Raw genomic sequence first — 11,024 nt, 5'->3', positions numbered from 1 at the left:
GACCAGAAATAAACAAGTACTCTGATATGTGCACATTAATAACTTAGGTTTTTCAAAAGCAGTGAGTAATTTAATTTAGATGATATGTCCACAGACAGTAACAACTTGAATTTTATTTGTGAAATAATTAGTGGTTAATCCAAAGGGATAAAACTTATCTACTGGCAATACATTAAACTGAAAAATGAAGATTAATTTTGTCTTTGGTGGAAATTATTCTGATAATATCTCATGATTTGAAAGTCACTGTAAAGAGGGAAATATGAAAATTGATTTAAGTTCATTCTGACAAACCTAGAATTTATTCCAAAATATGAATTAGCATGCTTTGCAGTTCCAAGTAATTTGTGATATGCTGTAATTTTTAGTGATCCTCTCACTGAAGTGCTAATTGGAATTTTATTTATATATATTTATGAGTAAAGATAGAGGTTCATAACTTCTATCTGTAACAACATAATTTGGGTTACAAAAATACATTATTCATTCTTGAGGTTCTTCATTGGTTAAAAGGATATTCAACCAGGTAACAAAAAACTTAAACTAGCAAAAAAGTTATTTTTTCTTCCAGTAAGTCTTTATCTTTGCTAATACATTTTTTATAAGCATTTTATTTTCCTTGACTTTATCTAACCATCATCTTCTCTTCTGCAATTAAGTTTGAAAGCTGAACTTTTTCCAGTGTATTAAGCTTCCAGTTACTTCTTTCTTTGAAAGATAAACAGTATATTATAGTAGGATGGTCTCAAGTTTGAAATCTATGCATTTACTCATCTGTTGGTTTATTTAACAACATTTACCACATCCTATGGTGAAAATGGTATAAATGGCATTAGTGGAGGATACAACTAAGGACATAACAGCTAATAATGAAAGATGATTATATTAATAAGTATTATTAATTAATATAATATATTATATTATAATCATTAGATGATAATTATATAACATTAGCATATATTATCTATTATATAAAATAATTACTATATCAGTATCATATAAATGTATAATAGTTATTAATTATATAATTTTGTAATAAATAATTACTAATAATTAACACTTTAATGTAAATGTTCTTTTGGGAATGATTTATGCCTACAACTTAGTGTTTAAAGAAGGGTCATACCCTGCCTAGGCCACTGAGATTTTATTCACTGAGGAGTTTTCCAATTAAGTCAATTGGCAATTGGCAAAACCAACAGTATAAATGGAATCCGGTGCCATTTTAAAAATGGAACATACGGCTGGGCGCAGTGGCTCACATCTGTAATCTCAGCACTTTGGGAGGCCGAGGCGGGCAGATCACCTAAGGTGAGGAGTTCAAGACCAGCCTGGCCAACATGGTGAAACCAGTTTCTACTAAAAATACAAAAATTAGCTGGGCGTGGTGGCGGGTGCTTGTAATCCCAGCTACTTGGGAGGCTGAGGCAGGAGAATTGCTTGAACCTAGTTGGTGGATGTTGCAGTGAGCAGAGGTCATGCCAGCACTCCAGCCTGGGTGACAGAGTGAGACTGTCTCATAAAAAGTAAAATAAAATAAAAATGGAAGATACCATGCCTCTCATTACAACAAGTGCACATGGACAGAAAACCAACAGCAAAATAACAACAAACTTTAGGACTTCACGGCCTTCAGAAATAACACTGAATAATGCAGTAGAGTGGAAGGAAGGGAATACCTGAAAAAGAACAGCTAGTATATGGACAACCATATCAAAGAGAATAATGATTACCATTTAGAAAAGTGCTACTGTTCATGACTTACCTTCACAAGTCAGCCTACTTGCAGAGGTAAACCAGTTAGGCGTAAAAACAGGAAATGAATAGACACATTTTGATATTTGGAGTTCAATTAAAATGTGTCTTGTTACAGTATTCTTCTCCAGAAGTGTTTTTTACAATGACGACATAATTTCTGGCACCAAATTATTGACTGCAATTTTATTCAAGCTGAAAGGCATCAGAATACATATTAATTTTATTTCATATTTTTATTGTTTTTCCATACAATGATTTACCAATTTGAAACTATAGTCGACTTTATTGATAAGTTTTAGGTGAGCAGCATCTTCTTAAAAATTTAATCTTTTCATGGGGAGAGCTCCAGGGCCACTTCTCCTGATGTGTCAATATCAGTGCCTGTCACTCCAATTTGTAAAACTCATATATTCTAGTAAGTATACGGAATAAGCCTCTGTGAAGAGAAAAACAGTAAACAAATTAAATTTAACAGAGTTTAATTGATCAAAAAATGGTTTGTAAAATGGGCAGCCCCAAACCCGGATAGGTTCAGGGAAATTTCAGCCTGCTTAGTGGTCAGAGATTTATGGACAGGGAAAGGAAAGTGAGGTACATAAAACAAAAGTGAGGAACAGAAACAGCTGTGTTGGTTACAGCTGTGTTTGCCATATTTGAACACGATTTGAAGAATTGGCCACCTTTGGCTGACATTTGGTGGCTGGCACAAGACTAGATTGGCTAAAGATTTAATTAATTATGCCTGCTAAATAAAATTTCAATAAAAACTCTGAAACAATGAGGCAAAGAAGCCTTCCAAGTTGGCAAATACATCTAAGTGCTAGGAAGGTGGCACACCCCAAATCCATGGAGGTTGAATGACCTGTCCACACACCTTGCCCTATGTACCTCTTCATCTAGCTGTACTTTGATCTTTTACAATGACCTGTAACAGTAAGGATAGCATTTTCCTGTGTTCTGTGAGTCATTATAGCAAATTACCAAACCTGAGAGAAGGTCATGAGAACCTTTGAATTTGTACTCAGCAGATTACTTAGCCTGGGCACACATTTGTGGTTAGTGTCTGAAGTGGATCAGTTTTGTGTGACTGAGCTGTTAATTTGGGGGATCTGTACTATCTCCAGGGAGTTAAGTGTCAGACTTTAACTGAATTGTAAGACAACCAAATGGTGTCAGGGAATTGGAGAATTGCGAAGGAAAACCACAGAGGCATATACAAGAAAGCTGGGATGCTGTGACAGAGCAGTAGGTAAGATTACATACATAGGTTAAGAAAATTAAATACATATAAAATATTTAATAAAATATTAAAATATAAAAAAATTCAAAATATTCTTAATAAGGGCAGCATTTATTTGGAAAAATAATTTGTCAGAATCAGAAATACTGATCCCATATAGTTTGCTAAGGAGTTTCACTGAGCTCCATTTGGAAGGGTATATGAGAAACCAAAGAAAGCAAAGATGACAGTGTTTCCCTACATGTGGTAGAGAAGAAAAGGAAAGCATTTAGGGAGCAGTTCAAGGTTTTCAAAATTCAGCAGTGTCTACGTTAAAGAAGACTGGGATGGAAAGGGAGCGTCAGAGGAAGCAGATGTGGGGACAGTGCTCCTGGAATACAGATGGGAGTGAGGGATTCCTCTTGCTATTGAAGTTCTAGGAAATTCAAAATTGAGAGAAAAAGTTTTAGGAGAGAAAGGATTATAAAACTAGGCATGGAGGCTATTGAGGACACAGAGTTTGGAAGTTCCAACAGCAGCTATAAATAAAAAATATTTGAATGTGACTTCCAACTGAGACAAATGTGGAGACCAGACACAACTCCATCTTGAGGAAAGGGACACACAGGTGCTTGGAATCCTGGACCAGAAGGGACCGCAGGTTATTGTGTTGAAATGTGAAAGAAGCCTTGGTTTCCTTGCGAGGTTGGGGAGTTACAGAGCTAATATAAAACACGCAAGGCTAAGAGTGATTCCAGAACAAAACATAAGCCCTGATATTAAAAGACAATAGAAACTGTTTCATCAAGTCTTTATCTAATTTAGCATCATGATGCAATAAATAAGGGATGAAAAGGGAACATAGAAACAAGATAATATAGAAACGTGGTTAAGTAATAAAAAGAAATAAAAAAAGAGCATCCGTTATGAAGAATTATTAAGTTTTCAAGAAAACTGGACTGTTTAAGATGCCGTTTTCTGGGAGTAAAAATGCTTGTTTTGGTAAATGCCCATGATATACTGTAATTAATATAACAGAAACCTATTAGTTGGTGATTTTTCCCCATCGGGTTTTAAGTGAGAAGTTAAGAGGCCCTGAGCATTAATAGAGCATCATTCTGGCAAAACTGAAAGGTGTAGTTTCATAGGTTGTGCTTTATTTTCTCTGCCTTCACACTCCCCTAGAAAAATATACACAGAAAAATAACAAACACATACATATCAAAACCAACAATTAAATTTCAGTTAAATGCTGGGTAGTAAAGGAAAACAAAATCCAAATTCCAAACAAATGTCTTAATAAGATATATCTTCCTGGGAGTAATTAAACAAAGAAAAAAATGAAGAAAGGGATTTTCTAAGAAGGTAATTTATTCAAGACAGTACAGATAAATTGAGTTATTTCTTTTTATAAAATATACTCCTAACAATGTTAAATGAGTCAGAGAGCTAAATTTGATGACAACTTTATATGATTTTTTTCTGGAATAACTCCAGAGAGATCTTATTTTACACTCCACATACCTCTTCCCTTTTGCTTGTGGATTCACTAGGAAGAGCTGAGAAGAACGTGAGAAAGACATAACAGAAGGGAAGGAAGCAAAGTTAACAAAAAGAGAAGAAACAATGTTTGAAAATACATAAACACTTTTCTGGATATCTACTTTAAAATCTTTGATTGAACCTGTACCCATTTTTGACTTTGTGATTGTGCAATGAAGCAAAAGTGGTAATACATTGACAAAGTGCTCATGTTGAATGATGTTGATATTTTACAAGCAAAAGGGAACAAGGAGTTACGCACATCTTTGAAAACTGATATTTTGTATCTTTGTTACTTGTGTGCTATGATAAAAAGATGAGTGCAAACTGTTCCAAGGTATTGACAAATCAGTTAAAAATCTATTCCAACAACACCTACCCCAGTTCTCTTACAAATTCCTTTATTTTAATTTTTCTTCTACAGGCAAGCTTTTCCTCAGAATAAGAAATTACATCAATTATAATTCTATATATAAACAGAAGTATATGCATACATAATATTATAAATAAAATCCTACAAAAATGTTTAAATAAAAATTAGTAAATATATAATTTGATATATCCAAGCCATATGTGAAAATTTTCTTTTACCAGATGAGAAGTTGAGACACACCACAGAAGTTTAAATAATTCATTCAAATTTACAAAGACTGTCTTCAGGTGGCCTGACTTCCAGCCCCATTCTCTTCCACTGCAAATACTGTGACCTTATACATTGAATGTATACCAGTCAAGCTCTTTAAAAATTTTGAACACAGTTTGCAAGAGGTATTGTTAATTTCCTACATAACTTCATTGCTCAAAGCGAAGCCTTCTGTCTGTTCTTTGCTTCTGTATTTGGCTAACGGTTTCTAGCACTCAGCACTCAGCAGTCAGGGTGGCATCCCACCCATGAAGACAACCAGAAAATCAAACACTCAGTTGTCTCATCCACACCTCCAACCTGTAGCTCCCTTTGATGGCAGCCACAGCCTGTCGGGAGCAGCCGCTGCCAAAGAGGCTGGCTTTGCTGGGGGAGGCACAACAGCGGCCTCATGCTCCAGCCAGCTGGAGGAGGGAATAGACAGGAGCCCTGCCCACTTGCAAGTTGGAGGAGTGAGAGCCCCACCTTTCCAGGCACAGCTGCAGCGTCCCAACCCCAGCTGCAGACATGGGCATTCCTGTGTTCTCAGGGGCCCAGGAATCCCCCTGCCCCAGCAGGCTTGAGAGTGCCTCATTCTGCTGCCTGGACTCTCCCTGCTCCCAGTACCCACTCTGATTTCAGAGCAAATTTGAGGCTGAGCCTGGGTGCTGTCATGACCCAGCTGGGTGTGCACATGCTCAGGGAGGCTCTGACAAGCCAGTCCCCTGCCGCCTCAGTCCCCTCTGGGCTTTGGGCACTGACAAGCACAGGAGAGAGGCCAAGGGGAGGCTGAGGGCACCTCGGATCAGGCCTGCAGGCACCCCTCCACACAAATAGCCTGGGCTCCATAGATGACATAGAGATGGCAATAAGAAGCAGATGGGCTCCTGGGCAGAAAAAGGCAGGTCCCCAGTGACGCCCCACCTTCAAGCCAGGGAGGGCCTGAAGCATGAGGGCTGGACTGCCAGTTCTGCAGACCAGTATGAGAACTTATGGTGCTGTTTCTGGGCCCACCTGTGGGCATCCATGGACCAATCAGCACACACTTCCTCTCCTCTGAAGCTCATAAAAACCCTGGACTCAGCTAGACTCAGGCATATGATGGATGAGAAGACCTGCCTGTGGATAGGAGCTACCCACTCCAGGTCTGCTTCCCACTGAGGGCTACAGAGACAATGGGATGACCTGCCTGTGGATAGGAGGTATCCACTTCGGGTCTCCTGAGAGCTGTACTATTGCTCAGTAAAGCACCTCTTTGCCTCATTCACCCTCCAGTTGTCTGCATATTTCATTCTTCCTAAGAACTGGGGACCTGCTGAATGGTGGGCCTGAAAGAGCTGTAACACAAACTGCTGAAACATGCCCTCCACCCCACCCACCCACCACTCACCTCTTGCAAGCAAGGACAAGAGAGAGGGAGAAAAGAGGTGCAGCCTTTCAGGGATCCCAGACCTAGGAGCTCCCCAGGCCAGGGCTATGACACCCTCTTGGGGGTTCTGCAGTTCCTGGAGTCTCTAAGCTTCCAGGTACCACCGCATTCCCAGGTGTCCAGTGGAAGCCGCTTGCAGTAGGCCTGGTTCAGTGGCAGCCTCACAAGCAGCTGGTGCCTATCCTGTCACCTGGAGCTGCCTACCCCACTGCAGCTGGTGTGCCTGGCTGTGAACAACAGCCAGACCCCATGCTCCCTCACTCACGCAGCCCTCGCTGCTCCTTGCCTGGCTCACCCTTGGCAGGGGTGGGATCCAGCCTGGTAGCACAAGCTGAGAGCAGATTGTCAGGCCAAGTGGGCAGAACAAGCCCAGCTTGTCTGAGCAAAACTCTGGCAAAGGCACTGCCAGCCGCAGAGGCTTCTGGCTGGCAAAATGACACCCCAAGGACTCCATCACACCTTCCTATTTTCTCTGCAATATTTTGAAACAAATGATATTCTTGAAATTTAAAATTAAGATTATATTTTATTAAAGGTCCTTTCCTTCACATAGTATCATATTTCTATCCTCATCTAAGTATTGTATAGATGAAATAAACTTGAAGTGAACAGGGAAATTGCAGACATAGGGAAACTGCTATCACAAACACCTACACACACACACACACACACACACACACACATCACAGGAGATGAGTTCCCTTTATTTGTAGCCTCATTACAAAACTCAGATAAAGTGAACCTTCTCTTCTGAATAAGTTTTGCATTAGGAGTTGTATAAAAGGTAAATTTTTGGTTTAGTTTCCTTATGCTAGAAATTATTATTCAAATATTTTTCATAGTAAAATAACATGCAATCTTAGGTTAATGGTGATAGTATTTGGTATATGAGGAAGTCTTACAGGATTCCTTAAACAATACAATTTCAAGCTAGGCTGATAAAATGTAAAGCATGAAAATGCAATTTTTTTAAGATGTTGAAGAAAACAGAATTGTATTATTTTATGTTTAGCTTTTCACCATAATAAATTATTTTACTAACTGGTAGTAGTTAGTAGAATAATAAAACTGGCAGGCTTTTGAAAATAATATATTAGAAGCATCATTTTTGATGCTCTTCTCATGCATGACTAGAAAAAGAAAAGGGTCTGTCTACAGTCAACAGAGATGTGCATATGGCTTCCCGTAAGTTTCAGATCTATTCCCTTTGAATTGCTCACACACACACACACACACACACACACAAATAGTAAAAAAAAAAAAAAGTCAACCCTATTCATGAGTTTTTCTTTTCCCCTTTAACTTATTTCAAATACATAAGGCACATTCTTGTGGGATTCACTCAATCAAATTTTACACACATTTTCATTTACCTATACAATATTAAATAGAATGTTTCAGCAGAAAATAAGTTGCAAACAATAAACAGCATATTTATTAACTATGAAAAAATAAAGTGCCACGTTTGTCTAGGGAGTAAACACTTTCTATACCTGAGAACATTGATCCAGTAATTCAAATATTTATTGATACTTACTACCTCCCAGAAACTGGAACATAATTGATACACTTCTTGTTCTCCTGAAGTTCATAATCTAAGCCAACTAAACACAATGGATTTCCAAATGTGCATTAAAAGTTCAAGAATTGGGTCTCTGGTGGAGTCAGCTTCTAAAATATTAAAAATAAAATATTGAATTCAGACATCTGTAAAGTGTTTATGGTTAATTTTTACATTAAAAAGTCTATTGAACATTAATCTTAAAAATACAAATGAGCACATGCATATATTTCACAATGTTGTCCAAGAACATGTTCATGTTTTTTTTTTCTTTCTAGAAATAATTTATTTTTATGTTGTTATTCCATAGTTTCCTTTAGACTTCTGGCTTTTACAATTTGTTTTAAAAATTTATCCTTATTAACAAGCAATGTAACAAATGTTCTGTATTTTCTTCTAATATTTTATCACTGTATTTTTATTATATTTAAAATATTGAAACACATGTGATTTACTAGTAAGTTATGATGATTAGTCATATGTGTCCTGAATGGGCTTCAGGATGCCCAGATATTTGTTCAAACATTATTCTGGGTGTTTCTGTGAAGGTGTTTTTGAATAAGATTGACATTTAAGTTGATAGACTGAGAAAAATCAGAATGTATTCCCTAATGGAGGCAAGCTTCATCCAGTCAGTTGAAAGCCTGACTGGAACATAAATGCCGACCCTCCCTTGAGCAAGAGAGGATTCAGACTCAAACATCAGACAGGAACCAGACCATCAGCCTCCTGGTCTAAGGCTATACCATTGCCTCTCTTGGGTCTTCAGCTTGTCAAGTCACTCTGTAGAGCTTGGGACTTTTCAACCTCCATAATCATGTGAGCCAATTCAACCTCCATAATCATGTGAGCCAATTCCTTATAAGAACTCTCTCTCTCTCTCTCTCTCTATGTGTGTGTGTGTGTGTGGTGTGTGTGTGTGTGTGTGTGTGTGTGTGCTGTTTCGCTGGAGAACCCTAATTTCATATGTGATTTTAACAATATTATTTTTTATTTGAATGAACTACTATTTCCTCCTTCTAAATTGGATGCCATTTTTATGACATATTAAGTTCCCACTTGGATCTGTCTTCAGAATATTTTATTCTTATTTACTGGTCTATTTGTCTTTTTCTGAACTCATACGATATGTTTTTATATAAATTTTTATGGTAAAGTTAAAACCTATTTAATATAGTCCCTTAAATTCTTCTATTTAATATAATTAGCAAATCACATATATTTACTCTCCTATATAGATTTTGAAATCAGCCAGTTCCTATTTTAAAATATTATGTCAAGTTATTATGTTTAGGGATATGAAACGAAATATCTTCAGTTTCCAGCTGTAATTGTGATAGAATATTTATACATTCCCAGAAAATTATTTTGTTTATTTTTTCAAAACTATTCTTGTCATAATAGAAACGAACTGTGAGAAATTGAGATAATTACAGTGAGAATAGAACTAAATACTTTGTTTGTTTATTTTTATATTTTTAAAATATTTATCTTTTTTGTTGGTGAATATCCTTCTTCCTGATATTACTGGTAGCAATTTTAATATTTCACTATTTAAAGTGGTTTATTGAAACAGGAGGCAACATGAATGTGCTCCCATTGACTAAAAGCTGGAATAATGTGAGCAAAATATAACTGCAGTAATATTGCATCTTAAACATAAAGACATAATAGATATTCACAAGCCCACACTGATATCAATAAATACTTAAATAAAGAAAGAAATGAGGGAGAAAGGACTCATATTCCTTAAAAGTGAATTCTAAATAATGCCTATAGAATTTATGAGTAAAATAGAACATCAATTTTAAACCTCAATGACAATTGATTCAAGTAAAAATCTATGACTTCTAAAACTGGTGGTTGAATCTTGAAGAAACAGGTTATTTATATAGCCTCTAAGTAAAAAGTCCAAAACATTTATTAATGTCATGGCCTTAACACATGTCTTTGATATTCCTCAGCCAACCTTAGTAACTAAAGCAAAATACCAAGAAGAAAAAATGGCAAATTTATAGTAGAGAAACCTGGGAGAGACACCATAGCCAAGTAATAATAAGTCATGATGATATTAGGTATCCCGTAATACGATTTAATCAGAAGAGCACTTCAAATCCATAGTATTAATGCCTTAAATTCCAATCTAGGCCGGGCGCGGTGGCTCACGCTTGTAATCCCAGCACTTTGGGAGGCCGAGGCAGGCGGATCACGAGGTCAAGAGATCGAGACCACGGTGAAACCCTGTCTCTACTAAAAATACAAAAAAAAAAAAAAAATTAGCCGGGCGTGGTGGTGGGCGCCTGTAGTCCCAGCTACTCGGAGAGGCTGAGGCGGGAGAATGGCGTGAACCCGGGAGGCGGAGCTTGCAGTGAGCCAAGATTGTGCCACTGCACTCCAGCCTGGGTGACAGAGCGAGACTCCGTCTAAAAAAAAAAAAAAAAAAAAAAAAAAAATTCCAATCTAACCATGAGAAAAGATTGGATATTCAAAATAAAGGACCCTTTATAAAGTGAGTCATCAGTAGTCTTCAGAACTTTCCAATCATAGACACACAAACACACACACATACAAATCACTGAAAACTGTCATAGGTTGGAAGAGAAAATAAGTAAATAAATATGACTGATATAGAAAATGTATAAGTACAAATTTTAAAAATCTAAAATATTAATATGATAGCAATGTAAAGGTATTAAATAAAAAACTAAGTCAACTAATAAAAAGCAACCTTAGTCACAAGCCTGAGCTTCACTCTAACATTAATATTGCCAGGCATTTAAAATGTATACATTTGAATGATAGTTAAAATTTACACATTAGCAATATATAAATTTAAAGCACTTTGATATGAGATTACTTTTGATTCTATTTTGTTTTAGACATTTTCTAAAAT

The 11,024-nt window shown here is 36.8% G+C and overlaps 1 long non-coding RNA gene across 1 annotated transcript; it reads right to left on the bottom strand.

Annotated features, from left to right (window-relative positions):
• Window positions 1-1,977: 1,977 nt before the first annotated feature.
• Window positions 1,978-8,252, bottom strand: LOC105739658. Its single transcript, XR_001115611.1, has 4 exons — window positions 8,108-8,252; window positions 4,502-4,536; window positions 4,020-4,158; window positions 1,978-2,194 (listed from the first exon to the last, which is right to left on the bottom strand). It is a non-coding gene; the product is annotated as an uncharacterized LOC105739658 (long non-coding RNA).
• Between the last annotated feature and the right edge of the window lie 2,772 nt (window positions 8,253-11,024).

This window comes from Nomascus leucogenys, chromosome 4, assembly GCF_006542625.1.
Source record: "Nomascus leucogenys isolate Asia chromosome 4, Asia_NLE_v1, whole genome shotgun sequence".
NCBI lineage: Eukaryota > Metazoa > Chordata > Mammalia > Primates > Hylobatidae > Nomascus > Nomascus leucogenys.
Note: the sequence above shows the minus strand (reverse complement) of the source record. Positions and strands in the feature narration are given on the sequence as shown.